Source organism: Erythrolamprus reginae, chromosome 1 (assembly GCF_031021105.1).
Source record: "Erythrolamprus reginae isolate rEryReg1 chromosome 1, rEryReg1.hap1, whole genome shotgun sequence".
Classification (NCBI taxonomy): Eukaryota; Metazoa; Chordata; class Lepidosauria; order Squamata; family Dipsadidae; genus Erythrolamprus; species Erythrolamprus reginae.
The window spans coordinates 128365883-128389776 of NC_091950.1; the positions used below are offsets into that span (position 1 = coordinate 128365883).

The 23894-nt window shown below is 39.4% G+C and overlaps 1 protein-coding gene and 1 pseudogene across 3 annotated transcripts in view; both read right to left on the bottom strand.

The window, feature by feature from the left end:
• Positions 1-23894, bottom strand: part of KCNQ1 (potassium voltage-gated channel subfamily Q member 1) — a 459783-nt gene that overhangs the window by 41303 nt on the left and 394586 nt on the right. The window lies entirely within an intron of this gene.
• Positions 14390-16605, bottom strand: LOC139158293 (persulfide dioxygenase ETHE1, mitochondrial-like; annotated as a pseudogene).

A 23894-nucleotide genomic window follows, 5' to 3' on the forward strand; every position in this document is an offset into this window, starting at 1 on the left:
TCTAACTGTTATGTTTCTCATCTTTTCCAAGGTTTGTTAGATTTCCTCCCATAAATGGGAACAGTATATTATAGCATTGATGTTGTGAAATCTGTATCTTATCTTACATACATACACAAACAAAACCTGCATCAAAGAATTGCCTTCAATTTCCAGGACCCTTCTAATCAAGACAATAAATATTTGATAATGAAAAGGAAGGAGGAAGTGAAGACATATGGATGATAAAGTAGTTTCTGTGGCAAAATAACTCATAGGGTGAGCTATGATAACTACTGATGTCATAAAGTCTGTCATCTGCACCTCTATAACTGTCTGGTTTGGTGCTGCAACCCAACAGGACCGACACAGACTTCAGAGGATAATCAGAATTGCAGAAAAAACAATTGCTGCCAATCTGCCTTCCATTGAGGACCTGTATACTGCATGAGTCAAAAAGAGGGTGGGGAAAATATCTACTGACCCCTTGCATCCTGGACACAAATTGTTTCAACTCCTACCCTCAAAATGTCGCTACAGAGCACTGCACACCAAGACAACTAGACACAAGAACAGTTTTTTCCCGAACGCCATCACTCTACTAAACAAATAATTCCCTCAACACTGTCAGACTTTCTACTAAATCTGCACTTCTATTCTACTAGTTTTTCTCATCATTCCTATCATCCTTTTTCTCCCATGTTGACTGTATGACTGTAACTTGTTGCGTATATCCTAAGATTTTTATTAATATTGCTTCTTCATTGCTTATTTGACCCCTATGACAATCATTAAGTGTTGCATCACATGATTCTTGACAAATGTATATTTTATTTTATGTACGTTGAGAGCATATGCACCAAGACAAATTCCTTGTGTGTCCAATCACACTTGGCCAATAAAAAAATTCTATTCTATTCTATTCTATAAAACATGCTGCAAAATACCAAGAAAGAATACATTAAAAATGTCCCCATAAAAAAAAGTTCCGAGATGAACTGATTTCAAGATACGACACAGCCCCCATCATCACGTGAGTTAACAGCTCTGCAGAAGAATACAAAACAAACCCACAGATGTGTTGAATAATGCAGATAAGTTTGTATATGAAAATAATAGGGGACAAAATGTAAAGCAGTTAGTGCATTGCAGAGCTGGAATAAGTAAGCATAACATTAGGCCAAAAATTAGTGAAAAACTAGTAACTAGTTGTTATTGTCAGTATAATTTTTATACTGGATTAATATAACTAATCCATCAGTAGGTTTGAATAAACATATTAGTAATTTGGATATGCAATGCATATCATCGTACATTAAACTTCTAGAATTTTACAGGTAAACTCCATGCAAAAATGTGACTAAACATTCATTTACACTGGTAGCAAATTAGCTAACATGCCAGTTAAATTAGCTAACATGCCATTGCATCTTTAAAGTATTTCCCCCCCTTTTCTATTCATCAGTAAAATAAAAAATGAAATTTCCATTCTGAACTAGACATCAGCTACCCACATTCTCTGGGATTGGCTGGACAAAGAGAATTGGTTTAGTCTAGATTTGAACATAGTGTTTACAGTGTAGCATAAACTTATTCTGTTCCAGCAGGCTGGAATATTACAGCAAATTGGTTTTTTAAGTGTCTCCAAATTATTTTAATTGTTTTATTTTTTTTCCCTTGGGAACACTTTGCAGTAAGCATACAAGAGCCAATAGGTATTTCTAGGCAGCAGCAGCAGAAGAGTAATTGCAAAATCACTCTCTGCTTTCTATGGATACCTAAAAAGATTCAAAATTACACAGTGTCATTTGGAAGAGTATTTCTATACTACCCCTTTCTATACTACCACTTGGGTGGTTATTGAGTCTTGAGAATTTAGATTGGTTACCCTGAGACCTATAAATGCCAGGATTATTTGTGTCTAAACACTTACATTTTTTGTACTCTTCTAGAATATTCTTAGCTTCTTCCATGTGTTTCCCCTTACAGCTTTGGTACCATTAAAGAGAAAAGGCAGAATAGCTTCATAGCTTCAAGCTTGAAGAACATACCATGTGGCAGCATCTGCTATACATTTCTCAATTCAATACATCTTTATTTTCCCCAAAACCCAGCTGAGTTTTTTTTTTTAAATGGCTGGCCTGAAATGGCCTTTGGAGCTTTCAATGCAACTACAGCAAAAAACCTTCAAGTGGTATAAACCTACTATCTCCTCTTTGCAGATACATCTTGTTCTTGGTATTTCTTGCAACTGCTATAATAAGGTATACCCATATCTCCATTTTTAGATGCCCCTTACCCTTTTCACTACATTTACCTCTTGCTTTGCAAAACTATTAAATTCTTGGGGAATCCCTTCATTAATTGCAGATCAAAAAGTAAGGGAGATTCATCGTAAAGATGAAAAGAAAACTGGGTCAGTATCACTTTTGTCATCAACACCAGATTAAGTTACCCTGGACTCAGTGGGGTAAGGCAGGGCTTCCAATGTAGCTACTGTATCTACAATTTCATTCCAAAATTATTCATTCCTAGTCTGTTCTTAAAAAAAAAACACTTGCAAACTGATTTTCTGTTGTATTATTTGTGTCTAATGTACAACACACTTGATTTTTGCAACTTTGGTTGCCAATCAATTTCCGGTCACAATTCAAAGTGTTGGTTATGACCTATAAAGCCCTTCATGGCATCGGACCAGAATATCTCCATGACCGCCTTCTGCCGCACGAATCCCAGCGACCGATTAGGTCCCACAGATTTGGCCTTCTCCGGGTCCCGTCGTCTAAACAATGTGGTTTGGCGGGCCCCAGGGGAAGAGCTTTCTCTGTGGCGGCCCCGACCCTCTGGAACCAGCCCCCCCCGGAGATTAGAACTGCCCCCACCCTCCCTGCCTTTCGTAAACTCCTTAAAACCCACCTTTGCCGTCAGGCATGGGGGAATTGAATCATCTCCCCCGGGCCTATACAATTTAAGTATGGGATGTCTGTGTGTATGTATGCTTTAATAATGGGGATTTTAATGTTTTCTTTTTTAATCATTAAAATTATTAGATTTGTTATGAACTGTTTTCTATTGTTGTTGTGAGCCACCCCGAGTCTACGGAGAGAGGCGGCATACAAATCAAATCAAATCAAATCAAATCAAATCAAATCAAATCAAATCAAATCAATCAATCAATCAATCAATCAATCAATAAAATAGATTTCATGGGATAAACTTGTTGTCAACAGAATGTTCCCTTGGATTGTAACAGTTCAGTTCCTATCATCATGTTGTCTAGTTCTACTGCAGTGTAATGCGACTTCAGGGACCCATCAGCAAATGACAGTTTGGATATGCCCTAATTCTGTTATATAGTGAAATTTGGATACCATCAACTGAAAGAGATTATTTTTGAGATTGTTGAGATTATTTTTAATCAGCTTTATGTATCTGATCTGAAGGGTTTTAAACTTGTGAAGTTAGGCAAAAGAGGCTCCTGAGCTCCGTTTCGGGCTGTGAAGGCCCCCTGCAACCCACTGCTAGCAAAAGTGGTGCTCAGGAGCCCATTTTTGCTGGCAGAGGCACCGCAGGTCAGTCCCTCACTGTTACCAGGGTAGCCCCGCGGGCCAGATCCAGGCACCTCACCCTGGCTGGATCTGGCCGCTGGGCCTTGAGTTTGACACCCCTGTTCTAGCTGAATGCCTTAACCACTATACCAAAGAAGCTCTTATTCTTCCAAGACTAATTAACAATGAGAAATTCATTTGTTGTGATGTTCTAGTAGTTAAAACAGTAGTCCTTGTTATATTCAATGGAAGAACAATAAAGATGTTAATATGGCTTAACTTGTAAAAATTCTGGCACAGTCAACAAGACCCATTTTTGTGACTCCTCAAACCTCTGATAATTGCACTATTAAAATCCACCAGTCTCTGGATTCAAGCCAGGAAGCATAAAAATTGAGACGTAAGCCTAAAGAGCTTTGGCTAAACTCTGACAAAACTGAGTAGCTGTGAATTTGAGTATCCTCCATATTGAATGGTTTGTTATCTTTAACTTTGGTTGGGATGATACTGGCCCCTTCTCCCCCAAGTAAAGCTGTTGTGCAACTTTTTGAGCTTTTCTTAGATTCACGGCTCCTGCTCAAAATAACAGCTATGATTAGAAAGACCTTTGCACAAGTATATTTTGTGAATTGGTTGTGTTCTTTCCTAGATTGAAGGAGTCTGTGGAGTATGCCGCCCCTAGTCTGCGGAGAGGGGCGGCATACAAATCTAATAAATAAAATAAAATAAATCTAATAAATAAATACTGCTCATGGTTATTTATGCCTGAACCATCTTTCAATTGGACTTTTGCAGTGAGCTCTGTTTGGGGCTCCCCTTGAAGAATATTCAGAAGTGTGGCTAGTCCATATTGCAGTGGCATAAACATTGAGGGAACAATGCAACCCTTGTTATATGAGTTGCATTGGCTTTCAATGAGTTCCCAGGTACAATTCTGGATGCTGGATTTCTTAATGAAACAATGTCCCCTGGAGGGGCCTTGGATGAATGTGAATTTAACAGGGATTCAATAAAGTTTACTGTTTTAAACGATACATTTGTTTACCGTATATTTTTATTTTGTTCACTGCCCAGAGTTCTTTCTGGCAGATTGGCAGCTATGTTAAATACATCTATATATGCTGCTCAAAAAATAAAGGGAACACTCAACTAACACATCCTAGATCTAAATGAATGAAATATTCTCATTGAATACTTTGTTCTGTACAAAGTGGAATGTGCACAACAGCATGTGAAATTGATTGTCAATCTGTTGCTTCCTAAGTGGACAGTTTGATTTCACAGAAGTTTGATTTACTTGGAGTTATATTGTGTTGTTTAAATGTTCCCTTTATTTTTTTGAGCAGTGTATATCAAAATAATAATAATAAAAAAATGCTACAAGTAAAGAGGAAAATCTCTGTTCCATCCCTCTACATAAGGCAGTCAAATATACTGCCCATCATTCTACCTACTGGCCCTTGGCTACCTCCAAATGTTGACTGGACCCCAATTCTACTTTCAAATGAATCAATCTCTTAACACATCTAACTTTAGCTAAAACTTTTGAGTTAACTTTCACATTTATGTTTACATAAAAGAGCTCAATTCATTTGGACATTGTTTTGTGCAGAATGTACTTATTTGTTACTACATGTTTTTCAGAGTGTCTAATCTGATGTGTGAAGAACTATACAACTAACATAGCAGAGTTAGGTATTCATTCCATGACTTGTGTAAATAAATATGAACTTTTTGGCAAGGGGTATTGCCCTGGGGAAACATCTTCTGAACATGAACAGTTTATCTGGCTGGAGGGATTTTCTTTCTCACACTAAGTTCATTAACCTGTAACAATTTGTTTACTGAGGGGAAAAAATGCAATTTCTATTGTTGAAAAAAACAGAACATTTGAAGCATACAGGGAAGCTGAGAGAGACTATAGCTGCCTCTTATGTTGTTTAGCATTGAATAATGTTTGTTGAAAGCTGTTATTTCATGGGATAGTCAATAGTAAGGGGAAATCTGATATCAAATATGTTCTGTTCTGTGTTTTAAGCCACTCCAGACTTCTCGAATCTGATGCTCCCAAATTTGCTGAATTACAATTTCATTAATTCCCCCACTCGTTATGATGAGACTATTACTGAATTATGGACAATTCAAATCTAGTCCATTCAGAGGATTTCAGATTGTTCTGCTCCACGTATGCATCAAGCTTACATACATAAATATTCATTTCCTAAGTAGCAAAACAGCTTTACTCTTTTAAGTTGCTTCCTTTCACAGAATTCTCCTAAGACCTCTTCAACACACTCATAGCTTTTGTAGGAGCAGAGAAACCTCTAACAACACTGGTCAACACAAAAAAATCATCAGCAAAAGTAATATGTCTATTTTATGGAGTTTAATGTGCTAATTCCAAAAAATATGCTTAGTTTTGTTCTATCACAGAAAGTGTCTGATATACAAGCATTTTGTTGTTACGTTACCACTGTGCCTACCGTCCCTGTCCTATTGTCTTCTTTTGTTACTTTTTATTATTAGTTATCTAATGTTTTATTGGTACAAATTACCACCCTATAATTGTTTGACTAAATAAATAAATAAATAAATAAAAATATTTCTGATATGTAGATTACTGCTTTCTTAGTGTTGCCACTATATATTTCCTATACCTTATAAAAATGATACTGCTCTGTGGAAACTATACCTGCTACAGAAAAACTATAAACATTTTTGAAATCAGAACAAAAAAAAAAGATTCAGAAAAGTACAAGGTCAACTGCGATGATTACAAAAAATTTTCTGTAGACCTGTGCAATTCTTCCTACAATTTTTTTCCTTGCACAAGCCATCTCTTCCTTCAATCAAAGATTGGACTTAATCCCTGGATACTTCAGTGGATTTCAAGCTGGCTGAAGTGTAGACATCAGAGAGTTATTGTTAATGACGAGTATTCTGAGCAGAGACAGGTTACAAGCGGTGTGCCACAAAAGTCTGTTCTGCGTCCTATTCTTTTTAATATGTTTGTGAGTGACATAGGGAAAGGTTTGGTAGGGAAGGTTTGCCTATTTGCCGATGGCTCTAAAGTGTACAATAGGGTTGATATTCCTGGAGGGGTCTGTAATATGGTAAATGATTTAGCTTTACTAGATAAATGGTCAAAGCAATGGAAACTGCACTTTAATGTTTCCAAATGTAAAATAATGCACTTGGGGAAAAGGAATCCTCAATCTGAGTATTGTACTGGCAGTCTGTGTTAGCAAAAACTTTAGAAGAGAAGGATTTAGGGGTAGTGATTTCTGACAGTCTCAAAATGGGTAAGCAGTGTGGTCGGGCGGTAGGAAAAGCAAGTAGGATGCTTGGCTGCATAGCTAGAGGTATAACAAGCAGGAAGAGGGAGATTGTGATCCCCTTATATAGAGCGCTAGTGAGACCACATTTGGAATACTGTGTTCAGTTCTGGAGACCTCACTTACAAAAAGATATTGACAAAATTGAACGGGTCCAAAGACGTGTGGAATGGTGGAAGGTCTTAAGCATAAAACGTATCAGGAAAGACTTAATGAACTCAATCTGTATAGTCTGGAGGACAGAAGGAAAAGGGGAGACATGATCGAAACATTTAAATATGTTAAAGGGTTAAATAAGGTTCAGGAGGGAAGTGTTTTTAATAGGAAAGTGAACACAAGAACAAGGGGGCACAATCTGAAGTTAGTTGGGGGAAAGATCAAAAGCAACGTGAGAAAATATTATTTTACTGAAAGAGTAGTAGATCCTTGGAACAAACTTCCAGCAGACGTGGTATTTAAATCCACAGTAACTGAATTTAAACATGCCTGGGATAAACATATATCCATTGTAAGATAAAATACAGGAAATAGTATAAGGGCAGATTAGATGGACCATAAGGTCTTTTTCTGCCGTCAGTCTTCTATGTTTCTATGTTAACCAATGTGGGAGTGCAAAACCAGGATGCAGCCAATGTAAAGTCCTTCTTATTTTCACCATTCAAATTTTCTTTTTTTTGTGACAAGAGAAGAGATAAAGAAGGGAAGTAGCCGTTCCTTCAATCAGCAGGGATGAAAGTGGAGGCAAACGCAAGAAGACAAAAGTGTCAGGAGATCTTGGCTCCTTGAGAAATGGTGGAATTTCAGAGCCAGCAACTGTGATGAGCCAAGATTTTGCACCAAAAGGAAACTGCTTCACTCCCAGCTCCAGGGAAACAGCTGTGACACAGTCCTGGCAGCCCTCTCTCTAGATCAGAAGCCAAGCCAATTAGCTGGTGAAGTTCATAGGTTTGGCTTCCAAAGACATCCAGAAACCCCATGGGGTCATTAGGACATGAAAGGGCAGTGTGCACCCTTTCCACAGAGAAGGGGCCTCTGTCTGCAAAATGCAAAGAGAGCTTTTGAAGATTGGAACAACAACAACAACAACAAAAAACCCCAAACCAAACATTAGTTTTGGTAAGGACATCTGTCATTAAAGCATTTTGTCTCTGTTTTCATTGGTAATGCCCTGAGATTATTGGGAGACTGATTTGCAAAGAGGAAATATACTTTTTCACTTAGGAAAACTGACATCCTTAAAGGATATGACAGTATTTTCTATATACTGCTCCTAAGTTACATCAATATATTAATGCTGACACGACTAAAGAAAACTGGAAAGCAAACCTAATGATAAAACTGTCCTTTTTATTCATTCTCTGCTGAATGTAGAACAATTATGCCATTTTTATAACATAGCTTTTAAAAAGTGTCTTATTATTTTTCATTGGTGACGTCATAAAAGTGGGTCAAGAAGGCAAGAGACAATAGCAGGGAGACATATTTTGATTTAGGTGTTTTAAGATAATTCAATTTTTGTTGCACACTTTTCCCCGCTATTGATTTCACCTCCATCCAGTCATCTTTGAGTCTTCGGAGAGGGGCGGCATACAAATCTAATAAATAAAATAAATAAATAAATTCTGCCATGCCTTGCCTCCATTGCATCTGTTCTGAATCACTTGCAAATGGCTTGTCCTGTTTTCTGAATGAACCACGGGATAATGGTTGCAGCGCGATGGCTCAGCAGTTAAGATGTTCTGCTTATCGGCTGGAAAGCCAGCAGTCCAGGTTCGAGACCCAAGCTTGATGGGCTGAGCTCTGACCTGCCAACCTAGCCGTTCGAAAGTATGCAAATGAGAGTAGATAAATAGGTACCACTTCAGTGGAAAGGTATCAGTGCTCTGTGGTGTCATGCTGGTCACGTGACTGTAGAAAAGTCTGCGGACAGTGCTACCTCAATGGCCCTTGAAACCGAGATGAGCATCCTCCACTATAGTTGGCAATGACTAGTGAAGTAAAATCGCAAGGACTCCTTTATCTTTATTGAATTCAGGCAAGGTGAATAGCTTTGTTCTGCCCTTCTGGCTGCCTCTTCAAAGTAGGTTTGTCTATAACCCTGTACACAGCATTTCCAAGTATCCACCAAATACAAGAAATGTGAAATAATTAAATCTAGAGGTGGGAGAGACGCCAGGGCAAAAACAGTCCTAGGTTAAGGCCCAGATAGCCTGATAGATATTTTAAAATGACTGATTGTTTGACTATTTATCTTACTCTGTGGAGATAGGCTATAATAAGAACAAGCCGAGCTGATGTATCTGAAGTTAAAGTCCCTCACTAATGCCACTTCAGGAACTATTGTTAATTGGGAGCTCTGCTCTTTCTTGTTGGCTGCCTTTTATCTTTCTCAGACAATCATTTTGTGAAACCTTTCCAGTCTCCTATGTACTTCTAGAAGATGAGAGTCTATTTCCCTTCAACAGATAATTTTATTTTTAACGATCTAAATCCTCCTGTAAACTCAGTATAGTTAGTATGGAAGCTTTGTCGTTCCTAATGTGCTGCTGCTGCTACCACCACCAGAGAATTATGTTCATAAAAGTCACTAGATCATTACATTTCTGCTTTGAATTCTTGTTTGGAACATATGGAGTGAAAACGGGATGCCATGCAAATGAAAAATGTCCAAGAATTTTAATTTTTAGCTCAAGGTGTGGGTTCACTGCTACAAATGGACTGGTTAGTGACTAGTCATTTGTATAGTTTGCTCTTCTGGAGTTGTACCACTTTTGCATGGATATTTAAATATTTCATTTAAAGGTTAAGCTCAGGGCTATGTGAAACCTCAAAACAAAGCTCCACTTTAATCAAAGCCTCAAAAGGCCCTTTAGTGCTGCTCTATAAAATACCATAGGACCCCTCCCATTTTAACTGGTGGAAATGACATTGCTTTAAAGAGGGTTTGGTGCATTTTCCCCCTTTTCCGACGCATCCCTGTTGTTTTAATCAACTTTATTTTTATTGATTGATTTTGTCCAATACACATGTGAAATTGATTGTCAATCAGTGTTGCTTCCTAAGTGGACAGTTTGATTTCACACAAGTTTGATTTGCTTGGAGTTCTATTGTGTTGTTTAAGTGTTCCCTTTATTTTTTTTTGAGCAGTGTATATGAAGCCCAATATGTATTGAGTAAGGGTAAGAATAAAAGCAAGAAGGAATAAAAGCAAGAAAGAATGGAATCATGCACAAAACAGTAACTGTGAGAGGGACAATTATTCAGTGGTGGTTGCAAATAATTTTGCCACCAGTTTGCACGCATAGAAGCATCTTGGGAGGGTAGGCAGAGCCTCCCACCACTGGTGCTACGGGTTCACTGCTTGATCCACTTTTGGTCACTACATTATAAGGTTGAGATTTTGGAAAGTGCAGAGAAAAGTAACTAAGATGATTAAAAGTCTGGAGACTAAAACATGAACATGGGAGGGAGGGAGGGAGGGAGAGAGAGAGAGAGAAAAAGAAAGGGAGAGAATAGTAGCCAGATCATGATCCAGGTAAGTAAGCCAATTTAACATTCTTGTAGAGCTGGATTTACATTTTAAAAATAAAACTATAAAATAATTAGAACAGAATTTTGTAGTGAGTTATTCCCTGTGATTCTATCCTGCATAATGAAATACACCAAGCCCCTGATCTCTTACAATCTAAATCACAGATGGGAGTTATTTAGAAAGCTGATGTAGAAGATTAATTACATAGAAATAAAAATATTCTTAAAAAAATAAAACAAGAAACAGATAGCTATGACATTGTACAAAGAAGAGAAGTTAAAAGATCAAATACTCTGTAATTATGGTACACCATTAATTAATCATTATTTGACTACAGTAATACCAGGATTTCTTTGGACTACAATAATATATTTTCTTTAAGACATTCTTCACTTGGTTTTTGTGCACCAAATCTAACATGTTTACTATAAATTATGTGATTATTTCTCAAGAATAAAAGAGGAGAATAAAGAACCTCTAACTGAGGTTCCACTCTGCCTCCCATTCATTCCGTGAATGTGTAAAATAAATTGGATTTTGAAGTAGTTTATGGCAATTGTGTCCTGGTTAGGTGGCAATAATAGTAAAATTATTGGGCTGGAAGTGAGAAGCAACTCATTCATCACACATGCAAGACTTTCTGATCTTATTGACAAGTTTTTTTATTCATATAAAACATGCTTTCATGAATTGTATGAACATGCAGGAACTGAGCTGGAAATAATTGACGGAAAAATATTTTTTTCTGTCAATTTTTTCTCTCTCTCTCTTCTCTGATGTCTAGCTGAAATTTAAGATTTCTCTTCCTTCAGGCACTTTTACATGACAGCCTTTCAAAGCCTGTCTTCCTTTGATTTTTCTTCTCTAGGCTCATCAAATCCAATATCTCTAGTTCACTTCACAAATACATCTGGTTACTGAACAGTTCAAACTATTCCTGTTGGCATTACTGTGCAGGCACTTCCAGTATTCCTTTCCCTCTTCCTGTCCGTATCTTTCAACAGCTCCTTCAGTCTCCGGCCCACCACTTCATAGTCCCTTGTAGGGTCTTGAAGACTGAGTCATTTGCTCCTCTGTGGATCAGTAGAGAAAAGCATCTGTCAGAGGCTTAACGAGCCTTGCGATTTTTGTTTTCAGATCTCAAAGATGAGCCCCAGGAAGGCTGCACATTTCTCTTTAAAGACTGCCTGGTTGGCTGACAGATTGATGTTTCAGTACATTTGAACAGGGAACTTCTGAATACCACATATTACATGTGCTGGTTTAGGATGGAATAAGGAATCTTCCCTCCATACCTGGTAGGACTCTTCAATCCCAGAAACATATGGAAGATGCTCTTCATCCAGAAATCCAGAGTTATCACCACTGGTGAAGCCCTGAAACCTATTCTGAAGCTCATAACTTTAAGAGCTCTTTTCACATGGTGTCACATTGTTCCATCCAGTTGTCTATGAGACTGGTTGGTCCCATTCAGCCTCAAAAGATTGCTCCGGATTCAACTCAAGAATTGTACATCCTTCCATGATAAGCTGAGAAATGGGGAGTTTTGTTTTCAGCTCCATTACCTTCTCTTCCAGGAGGACAATCAGTCGGCTCTTGTTAACAGTTCTTGTCATCTTCAAGGAAAAAACAAACCTCCTGCAGGTTATAAGACTAGTTATCTCAGTCTCTAGAAATAGTGCCTCCTTCTTGTCATCTTCTGCTAAACCTATTGTTCTCTCTGTTTGCTGACTCAGTAAACCCCTCTCTGGGACTTCCTAAACTGCAACTTAAATGTCCATCTGCAGCTACATATTGTTGTGGTTGGCTCTGGCCCAGCTCCTGCCCCAGGGAATGGGGAGGTGGATGCAGGGGAAAATTCAAGATGTCACAGGCCTGTGTTATTGCCGACAGAATCAGATCAGAGTTTAGGTTCCTCGGACGAAGAAGAAGGTGGGAATGACTCGGCAGAGGAGGGGTTGGCACACAGCCAAGGCAGTCAATCTTCCTTATCTTCTATAACTTCAGATGATGACATGTTGGACCCACGCAAGCGCAGAATTATGCGTAGAAGAGACCAAGTAAGAACATATTACAGGAAATAAGGAAGGCCACCTGTGTTTGGGTGGGGCTCCAGTAATTAGGGCTGCTGCTATAAATACCAGCAGCCGGATTTGGCCATTGTGGAAGAATATCTGTTGAAGTTTCATCAGGAATCTTGTGTGCTAGACTTTGTTGCTTTTTCACGCCTTTGAAACCAAAGCAGAGCAGCGTGTGTGTGTCTCCCTTTGTTGGAAGAAGAAGGGGTGTGAAGTTACTCCACGGCTGCTGGCTAAGTACTTAATGACTGCTTAAGGGAAATTGTACAGACTACCCAGTTGTTTTGGGAAGAGTGCTCTTTGCAATACAAAAAGAATGCTTAGTTTATTTTGACTTTTGTGATAAAGAACATTGTTTTGAATTTTCAAATGTGTGTGTGTCTGAAATTTGTACCCTTGAATTTTTGGGAGGCTACTATCAGAGAGCCCGATAGAACACATACTGTATATAGATAATGATCACAGAACTGGCCGGACTATAAGATTAAGATTCAGGAGCATGAGAAGCCTATAGCTATAATTCTAGGAACGAAAAAACCCAGGCAGCTAAGAATCCCATTGTGGTTGTCTCTAGGCCTTGGTTATTGCATCCACAAATATCAGGAAAAACTTGAGTTCACATTTTTATTCATTATTTAAAAAGCCCTTCAGCAATGGTGTTTAATACAAAGAGGCCAGATTTGTTTCCAACACGGGTAAATGCTATTCCAATTGATGATGTAATCACCTCCCAATGAATTAAGAGAGGGGTTTACCTGCCTTATGTTCCTTATCTAGAGCAGGGGTGTCTAAACTTGGCAATTTTAAGACTTGCTGGCTAGGGAATTCTGGGAGTCCAGAAGTCTTAAGGTTACCAAATTTTAACACCCCTGATTTAGAGCACCAGTTTTGGCAGTGTATTGTATCAAAGGGAGGCTATTCGTAATAATATATCCTTTTACTGGAAACATAAACTTACCAATTTATCTCACCATTTGTAACTTAGATGGAAACCTCCAAAATCTGTACTTTTGAAAATAATGCAACTCAGATACTGTAGATTAATTTTCATCATTTAAAATAAGTAGAGAAAGAGAGACAAATAAAGCTGAGATATATTTGGGTGTGGGGGAAAAAAAAAGCTACATTGGCTTTTAACATTTTGTTGCCAGACCCTGACATAAAGAATTAGCTCATTCAATCAAAAGAAGTTCAGATTTAATCTAACATGGGCATTCAATGGCTATTGTTTTTTTTTAAGATAGTGGGTTTTCAGTTATAGTTTTAACCATTAGATTTGTATTGTACTGTTTTATTGCTGTTGTGAGCTGCCCCGGGTCTTCGGAGAGGGGCGGCATAAAAGTCTAATATATTATTATTATTATTATTATTATTATTATTATTATTATTATTATGTCAGTACAACACAGCAAACGAGATCACTATGCTGGATTTTGTTTCATCACCAGTCGGGCACTTCCCAAGCACCTAGCACTGCGTGATGTAGCGGCGAATTATGTTTGCCGATCCCAGTAAAGCGGCCTTTTGCAATTGACAGATGGAGATTTTGTCAATTCCAATGGTTTTCAAATGTCCGCTGAGATCCTTTGGTACTGCGGCCAGCGGGCCAAGTACCACTGGGACCAATTTCACTGGTTTATGCCAGAGTCGTTGCAGCTCGATTTTTAGATCTTCGTATTTCACTAATTTATTATTATTATTATTATTATTATTATTATTATTATTATTATTATTATTATTATTATTATCATCATCATCATCATTCTTTACCCTCCATGTATAGTCAGGGAATCACAGGGCAGCGATGTTTGCAGAGCAAGACAAAGTAGGGAACCGATGAAGATGTGTCGCCACAATGTGCAGAAGCGACACTGGGGACTTTCTAAATATTGTTGATCCTGAGAAAAGAGACAGGCCTTAAATAGATACATCCTGGATTCCACACTTGATGTTCGCAGGAACAGAAATGTTGATCTTTTGGGGATTTGTGTAGGTTCAGATTGTTCACAAGCTCAATGAAACCCTCCTTAGACAAGATCAGATGAGGAGCCAGAGTTTGTTCTTCCTCCACCGTATACACCATCTGGCCTGCATAGTTGTAGGCGGGATAAATAAGGCAGTCACCTGGAAGAAGGAACATTTTATTGTGGATGGAGCTGTAAAGGGTTTCCGGAGAACCAGTGATGGGCTCCTACGGGTATGGTCAGGTACGCAGAAACGGTAGAAAAATTTTGAATTATTTTTTCCCCTTCTGGGCTCTGGGTATGTTTTTCCTATTGCAGTAAATGAAGTTGGATGTGTATAATTTTAGAAGAGCTATGCGTGCATGTGTGTGTACATACACACACAGTTTATATAGTAGATAATGTATATTTTTGTGTGCCTGTGTTTAACATGTATGTACAGACATGGCATATATGTCATGTTGCGGCCCTATTTGCGGCCCTATTTGGACCGGGATTCATTGCTCACAGTTGCGGCCCTATTTGGACCGGGATTCATTGCTCACAGTCACTCATGCCCTCATCACCTTGAGGTTCGACTACTGTAATGCTCTCTACATGGGGCTACTTTTGAAAAGTGTTCGGAAACTTCAGATCGTGCAGAATGCAGCTGCGAGAGCAGTCATGGGCTTACCTAGGTATGCCCATGTTTCACCATCACTCCGCAGTCTGCATTGGCTGCCGATCAATTTCCGGTCACAATTCAAAGTGTTGGTTATGACCTTTAAAGCCCTTCATGGCACTGGACCAGAATATCTCCGAGACTGCCTTCTGCCGCATGAATCCCAGCGACCGATTAGGTCCTACAGAGTGGGCCTTCTCCGGGTCCCGTCAACTAAACAATGTCGGTTGGCGGGCCCCAGGGGAAGAGCCTTCTCTGTGGCGGCCCCGACTCTCTGGAACCAACCCCCCCCGGAGATTAGAACTGCCCCTACTCTCCCTGCCTTCCGTAAACTCCTTAAAACCCACCTCTGCCGTCAGGCATGGGGGAACTGAAACATCTCCCCCGGGCATGTTCAATTTATACATGGTATGTTTGTGTGTGTGTTTGTTAGTAAATGGGGTTCTTTTTAAATCTTCTTAAATATTTTAAATTATTTGGATTTGTTATGATTGCTGTATTTTTGTTGTGAGCTGCCCCGAGTCTGCGGAGAGGGGCGGCATACAAATCTAAATAATAAATAAAAATAAATAATAAATAAATAAATATATATAGAATTAAATAGTATATTTTGGATGTTCAGTAATAGAATAGAATAGATAGGGAAACTGCATCACTTTGAAGCGAGGAAAAGCCAGGCACCCTAACCCTAACCCAAACCGTTGACGTGAGTGATGTCAAGTTAGCCACCTTTAAGCCAGTCACATGACCTTTAAGCCACTCTGGTTACATGATCATTAAGCCACTCCCACCTGGTCACATGGCTGGCAAGCCTCACCCACAAAATATGCCACGCCCACAGTGTGGTACTAAAAAGTTTTGCAGCCCTTCACTGCGCAGGAACTTGTTGGAAGTCTGTCCTGCTGCATCCCCAGCTCAGGAAAGCATCTCCTGTAAAAGCCATCGTATTGTCATTCAGCACACAGGTCTAGCAACCGTCCGTTTGGCACAAGCTTGTAATACAAAAGCTCCAAATTTGATTTCATAGCCATCCTGAATTTGGAGATCAGTGATAGCCCCGCTGTTCTTGGAGATGACACTGCGACAGCCCAGAAGGAGCTGTTTCAGGAGTCCCATGCCAGAGATATGACCAGTGTGGCAATGAATGTTGATTGCATGTAGCAAATTAAATCCAAGTTGCTTCACCTATATTAAATCGTATTTGGCCGTTTCCAAAACGGCATCTATTAGAAAGGCTTCTGTTGTCTTCATATCTTACAGCAGGTAAGTGTAAGTAAAACCTTTCGACTCAAAGAACTGTTGGAAGAGCAGGCCACAGGCACTGGGCAGAGCCGGCGCAGTAGCATCACTGTATGAGGCTGGAGCGGGGAAGCGGCTGGTTTAATAGCTGGTGGGCATCTGCAGGGCATCTCCGGAGCAGAAGCCACTTCATGATTGAGTGGTGCCACTTGATGCTGCGCCACCCTTAGAGAAACCGGAGCGAAGGGTGAAGTGACACCCTTTAACATTGACTCGGCTGGGCTGGGCTCAGTCCACATGTGCAATGAAATCTCTCCCACCCCCAAGAAATTAATAACCAAATTGCCTTTGTTTTCTTTTTAAAGCAATGATTCAAAATACATCTTGGGAATAAATCTTTTTGCAAGAGGAAATAAAAACATTCCAGAAGAAAAAAAGTACCAAAAGAATTTGGTATTCGGCAGCCTTGCTGCTATTTCCATTTTCTTAGCATTCCAGAAATGCCATAGACAGAGGAGGGCAGGTGATTACTCTTTAAGAACACCCATATTTTCAGTTACATCATGGATTAGACTGGGGGGGGGGGTTCAATTAATTTTGTGCATGAGAAATTGGGATGGTTTTACAGGGCCGGACTAAAATGCTGACCACTCTAAAGACCCAGACCCTGGCCTGACCTAAACACCCAGAACCACTCTACAGACCCCTAATTGGTTACAGCAACACGGTGCACCACAGTCACTGCACTGGAGTGTTTGCGTGGTTTCTGTGCTTGGCTGCTCTCGGTAGGAGGTCGGGGTCCGCTCCAGTGTGAGAATGAAAGAGCTCACCGCGTCTGCCGGGACTCCTCCGGTTCCTGCTTTCCTGATGAATCATAAGGAAAACAGGAACCAGAGGAGTCCCGGCAGATGCGGTGAGCTCTTTCATCCTCACACTGGAGCGGACCCTGACCTCTGCGGACCGGTCACAGATAGCGGGCGTGCTGGTCACAGACAGTGGGCGGGCCACATGTGGCCTGCGGGCCGCCCCTTGCCCAGGTCTCCAAGACACTCCAAGTGGTTAGGTTTCTGAATCCCTGAATGGGCTTACACATGTGAGTTTGTACTTGATACACATCAGCCCTTATTTTTAGTTGTTCTTTAATATTGAAATGTAGGCAATCCCCGACTTACGACCACAACTGAACCCAAAATTTATTTTGCTAACCCGGGTATTTGTCACAGTTGTTAAATGAATCATTGCAATTGCTAAATTAGTAACACAGTTGTTAAGTGAATCTGTTTATCCATCGACTTTGCTTGTCAGAAGGTCACAAAAGGTGATCAAACGATCCCCAAGACACTGCAGCTGTGATAAATGTGAGGCAGTTGCCAAAAGTCTGAATGTTGATCATGTGACCATGGGGAACGCTGCAATGGTCATAAGTGTGAAAAATGATCACAAGTCAATTTTTTCAGTGATGTAACTTTGAATGGTCACAAAATGAACTGCTGTAAGTCAAGGACTACATTGAGTATGTAGAAAAGAAAACGTCTTCACTTAAAGGAGCTGTGTCAAGCAATAAATGTAATCCAGCTTCCAAAAACAAGAGGAACAGATTACTGAGTTAACATTATTTTTCTTCGACAGCAATATTTACCTTGCTGAAGAACGGTTGCAGGAACTGGGCATGGCCAGTCTGGCTAAGAGAAGGACCAGGGGAGAGATGATAGTAGTTTTTCCTATACTTGAGGGGCTGCCACACAGAAAAAGGGGTTAGGATATTTTCCAAAGCACCAGAAGGCCAGACAAAGAACAATGGATGGAAACTGACCAAGGAGGGATTCAACCTGGAAATAAGGAGAAACTTTCTGACAGTGAGAGTGATCCACCAGTGGAACAGTTTGCCTGGGAATGTTGTGGGAGACTTTCAAGAAAGATTGGACTGCCATTTGTCTGAAATGGCGTAGGGCAGGGATGGTGAACCTTTTTTTCCTTGGGTTCCGAAAGAGTGTGCACATGCATTATTGCGAGTGCCCACACCCATAATTCAATGCGTGAGGAGGGCAAAAATAGCTTCTCCCACCTCCCTGGAGGCCTTCTGAGGCTGGAAGTGGCCTGTTTCCCAATTTCTGGTGGTCCCAGTAGGCCTGTGTTTCTCCTTCCCCAGGCTCCAAAGGCTTCCCTGGAGCCAGGGGAGGGTAAAAATGCCCTCCTCCATACCTTGGAGGCTCTCTGGAAGCCAAAAATGCCCTCTGTGTGAGCAAAAAATCAGCTGGTCAGCACACACATGCATGTTGGAGCTGAGGTAGGGCAATGGCTCGCGTGCCAATAGTTATGGCTCTGTGTACCACCTCTGGCACCCATGCCATAGGTTTGCCATCACTGAGGACTCCTACTTGAGTGAAGGGTTGAACTAGATGATCTACAAGGACCCTTCCAACTCTAGTAGTCTAGTCTAATCTAATCTAATCTAATCTAAAACCTCTCCCTTATATTACTTACATTATGACACCTAAACCTGAACCAAAAATGACAATGACCACATGTCATTTGGCGGGCCCCAGGGGAAGAGCCTTCTCTGTGGCGGCCCCGGCCCTCTGGAACCAACTCCCCCCAGAGATTAGAACTGCTCCTACCCTCCCTGTCTTTTGTAAACTACTCAAGACTCATTTATACTGCCAGGCATGGGGGAGTTGAGATAGCTCTTCCCCCTAGGCCATTACAAGTTATGCATGGTATGTTTGTGTGTATGTTTGGTTTTATAATAGGGGTTTTTAGTTGTTTTTTATTATTGGATTGTACATGTTGTGTTTATTATTCTTGTTAGCCGCCCTGAGTCTATGGACAGGGGCGGCATACAAATCCAATAATTTTTTAAAAAAAATTAATGTACAAAAATTAATGTACAGAGTACCTAAATGGTTAGAAAATAACATTTCGCAAGTGTTGGGTTATACAGCAACCATTTGCACTCCGTTTATTCACCAGGAATGTTGGCAGCACTTTCTCCCATTTCTCCATCCGGATTTGAAAGAGGAGGTTGCAGCACTTAAAAAAAAATAACAATATAAAACTAAACAAAACAAATACTCTTCTGCTAGAATTTTTAGGTCAATGAGTAGGAGCGACTGACACCCCAAACGCATCCACTGAATTGGCAGGAAAGGGTGAATTCTGTTTCCATGCTCACTGTTCTTGCCTGCACAGTGGGTAAGGCTTGAAGAGCAGAGAGAGGAAAGGCTTGAAGAGCAGAGAGAGGAAAGGCAAGCAGTAGTGAAGAAGAGAAGGAGTAGAGAATGGATGCATTTGTGTGTAAAAAGCAGAAGAAGAAAACTCTTCTGTTGAAGATGCCTTCTGCATCCCTTCTGTTTTATAGGAAGCCCTTGATTTACAAGGGCTGCAATTGAGCTCAACATTGCTGTGGCTAAACAAAGCAGTCATTTTGCCCTATTTGATAACCATTGTTCCCAAAAGTTGTTAAGTGAATCAGGTCAGCTGTTAAGCAAACCATGTGGTTATTAAACAAATCTGGATCCCTGCCCCCCCCCCCTTGATTTGCTTGTCAGAAGCTAGCTGAGAAGATTACAATGCAGGGGATCACAAGATCCAGGGACAATGCAACCATCAGCGAAAGCTGATGTCGATCACGGTTGATACACAGCGAAAGCCAAACACCTGAATTTTGATCATGTGGCTAGGGAGAGGCTGCAATGGCCATAAGTGTGAAAAACGGGCCATAAATCATTTTTTTTTCAGTGCTGTTGTAATTTTTTAACGCAAATAGTTGTAACGTGAGCACTAACTGTACTTGCTCTTAGTCTACAGCAGGGGTGTCAAACACACGTGATCATATTGGTGTCATGCAATGTATTACAACTTCCCCCCCTTTGCTAAACCGGGCATGGGTGTGGAGCATCTGGCCTGCGGGCAATGAATTGACAGACAATCTCCACTATCAGCTGAAAATAAAATTTCACTACTTTTTATTCTTCTCCTGGCTTGGCCATTAGCCAGTGATAGGTATATTTTCACAATAAGCAGATGGAATATAATATAATGTAATGTAATGTAATGTAATGTAATGTAATATAATAATAGAATAGAATAGAATAGAATAGAATAGAATTAATAGAATAGAATATTATTGGCCAAGTGTGATTGGACACACAAGGAATTTGTCTTGGTGTATATGCTCTCAATGTACATAAAAGAAACGATACACTTGTCAAGAATCATAAACGACAACACTTAATGATAGTCTGGGTACAAATAAGCAATCAAATCATATTAGGAACCCGTCAATATAAATTGTAAGGACACAAGCAATAAAGTTACAGTCATTCAGCCATTTGTGGGAGCAGAGTCAGGTTACAAGCGGTGTGCCACAAGGGTCTGTTATGGGTCCTATTCTTTTTAATATGTTTGTGAGTGACATAGGGGAAGGTTTGGTAGGGAAGGTTTGCCTATTTGCCGATGACTCTAAAGTGTGCAATAGGGTTGATATTCCTGGAGGCGTCTGTAATATGGTAAATGATTTAGCTTTACTAGATAAATGGTCAAAGCAATGGGAACTGCAGTTTAATGTTTCCAAATGTAAAATAATGTACTTGGGGAAAAGGAATCCTCAATCTGAGTATTGTATTGGCAGTTCTGTGTTAGCAAAAACTTCAGAAGAAAAGGATTTAGGGGTAGTGATTTCTGACAGTCTCAAAATGGGTGAACAGTGCAGTCAGGTGGTAGGGAAAGCAAGTAGGATGCTTGGCTGCATAGCTAGAGGTATAACAAGCAGGAAGAGGGAGATTATGATCCCGCTATATAGAATGCTGGTGAGACCACATTTGGAATACTGTGTTCAGTTCTGGAGACCTCACCTACAAAAAGATATTGACAAAATTGAACGGGTCCAAAGACGTGTGGAATGGTGGAAGGTCTTAAGCATAAAACGTATCAGGAAAGACTTAATGAACTCAATCTGTATAGTCTGGAGGACAGAAGGAAAAGGGGGGACATGATCGAAACATTTAAATATATTAAAGGGTTAAATAAGGTCCAGGAGGGAAGTGTTTTTAATAGGAAAGTGAACACAAGGACAAGGGGACACAATCTGAAGTTAGTTGGGGGAAAGATCAAAAGCAACATGAGAAAATATTATTTTACTGAAAGAGTAGTAGATCCTTGGAACAAACTTCCAGCAGATGTGGTAGATAAATCCACAGTAACTGAATTTAAACATGCCTGGGATAAACATATATCCATCCTAAGATAAAATACAGAAAATAGTATAAGGGCAGACTAGATGGACCACGAGGTCTTTTTCTGCTGTCAGACTTCTATGTTTCTATGTTTCTATGAAATGGGAGAGGCGAATGGTGAGATTAATAGTAGTGCAGACTTAGTGCAGACTTAGTAAATATTTTGACAGTGTTGAGGAAATTATTTGTTTAGCAGAGTGATGGCATTCGGGAAAAAACCGTTCTTGTGTCTAGTTGTTCTGGTGTTTACGATTATTAGATGGAGGATGTTAGAGCAACTTTTTTGTGTATAGGCAATATAACTTTATGAATATAAATTACTTATGGTAGTTTATGAAAACCAGTATGGTGTAGAAAACAGGGGATAATAATAATTAATAATAATAATTTATTAGATTTGTATGCCGCCCCTCTCCACAGACAGAGTTCTAGTCTTGCCCTGGCCACAATGCCAGCCGAGAAGAGAATTATTCAGGCAGTTAGAAAGACACAAGATTGATTTGAAAGTGCATGCCAACACACACACACACACACACACACACACACAGAGTCAGTCAGGCAGTTTATAGCAGCATTCTTCTGCATGTTTACTCAGAAGTAAATTCCATTGAGTCCAACAGAGCTTACTTCTGGAAGAACAAGTGATTCCGTGGATTCTGCTTTCTCATCCTTCCTATTTTTATTTTGTCTTTCAAAAAAACATCACACATGGATTTTTGTGAATGTATCTCTGAATACACTTTTGCATTTTTGAAAATTGGAAAACTGAATTACAAAAGTTGCTTAAGACAGAATAGTGAATAAACAGTATGCTAGGTTTGTAAATGAATAAAAACCAAGCAATTTACTTACATATGATTACCTCCAAGAAATCACGTTTTGGAAGGACGAAGCATAAATCAAACATCCTAAAGATTTTAATCTTAAAAAGATATATTTTAGCAAATCTAGAACTTGGCATAAAATGGAGCAATAAAGGTAAAAGATGGATGGCAAAATCAGTAAGAATTATTCTTAAAAACAGGCAGAGGAAAAAAACCAGTTAACATCTCTGTATAATTTATGCCTCGATTAATAGCCTGATCGTTATAAAAGTTAGCATTTTCTCTATATAATTTTCATTAAATCAATTTTTAAATGAAGGCTGTGTGCTGTTCTTATTCATCCCCCATATTTTCTACGTCACATCTGACATTAAAGTGCTTATATTATTTAAATGTACAGTTCTGTACAATTTTATATACAGAATTCCAAGGTTTTAAAGGTTAAAAAGGACAATGAAATTATTATTTCCTATGTGAAGTAGGCATGCATAAATTAAATATAAGCCAGTTCAGCAATATCATTGAATTTTAATTGTTTGCATTATATATGTAGTAATTCCTATATTAGGATCTTCAGCATAGTTCATTGTTTTTTTAAATGGTTTAAGCATGCTAAAACCCCACTGCTTTCAACATTAAATAGTGTTAACTTTCCCCACCCTGGAATATGGCTTTTAAATGTAAATACAGTTAAAAATACATATATCTGTAATATATGTGTATTGAGTAAACAACCAGTATACTCAAAATTAATTTCAGACATAGAAAAAACATGCATTAATTTTTTATAAATAAATAAATGCATGTAGTTTTTTCCATGTCTGAAAATAATTTCAAGTTAATTTCTGTATCTTAATTTCCATATCTAAAGTATATGTGGTACCTTGCTCAACAGTAGTAACTGTGAGAGGGATCTTGGAGTCCTAGTGGACAACCATTTAAATATGAGCCAGCAGTGTGCAGCAGCTGTCCAAAAAGCCAACACAGTTCTAGGCTGCATTAACAGAGGGATAGAATCAAGATCATGTGAAGTGTTAATACCACTTTATAAGGCCTTCATAAGACCACACTTGGAATACTGCATTCAGTTCCGGTTGCCACAATGCAAAAAGGATGTTGAGACTCTAGAAAGAGTGCAGAGAAGAGTAGCAAAGATGATTAGGGGACTGGAGGCTAAAACATATGAAGAAAGGTTGCAGAAACTGGATATGTCTAGTTTAATGAAAAGAAAGATTACGGGAGGCACGATAGTAGTGTTGCCACGGAGAGGAGGGAGTCAAACTCTTATCCAATGCACCTGAGGGTAGAACAAGAAGCAATGGGTGGAAACTGATCAAGGAGAGAAGCAACTTGGAACTAAGGAGAAATTTCCTGACATAACAGTTAATCAGTAGAACGGCTTGCCTCCAGAATTTGTGAATGATCCAACACTGGAAGTTTTTAAGAAGATATTGGATAGCCATTTGTCTGAAGTGGTGTAGGGTTTCCTGCCCAAACAGG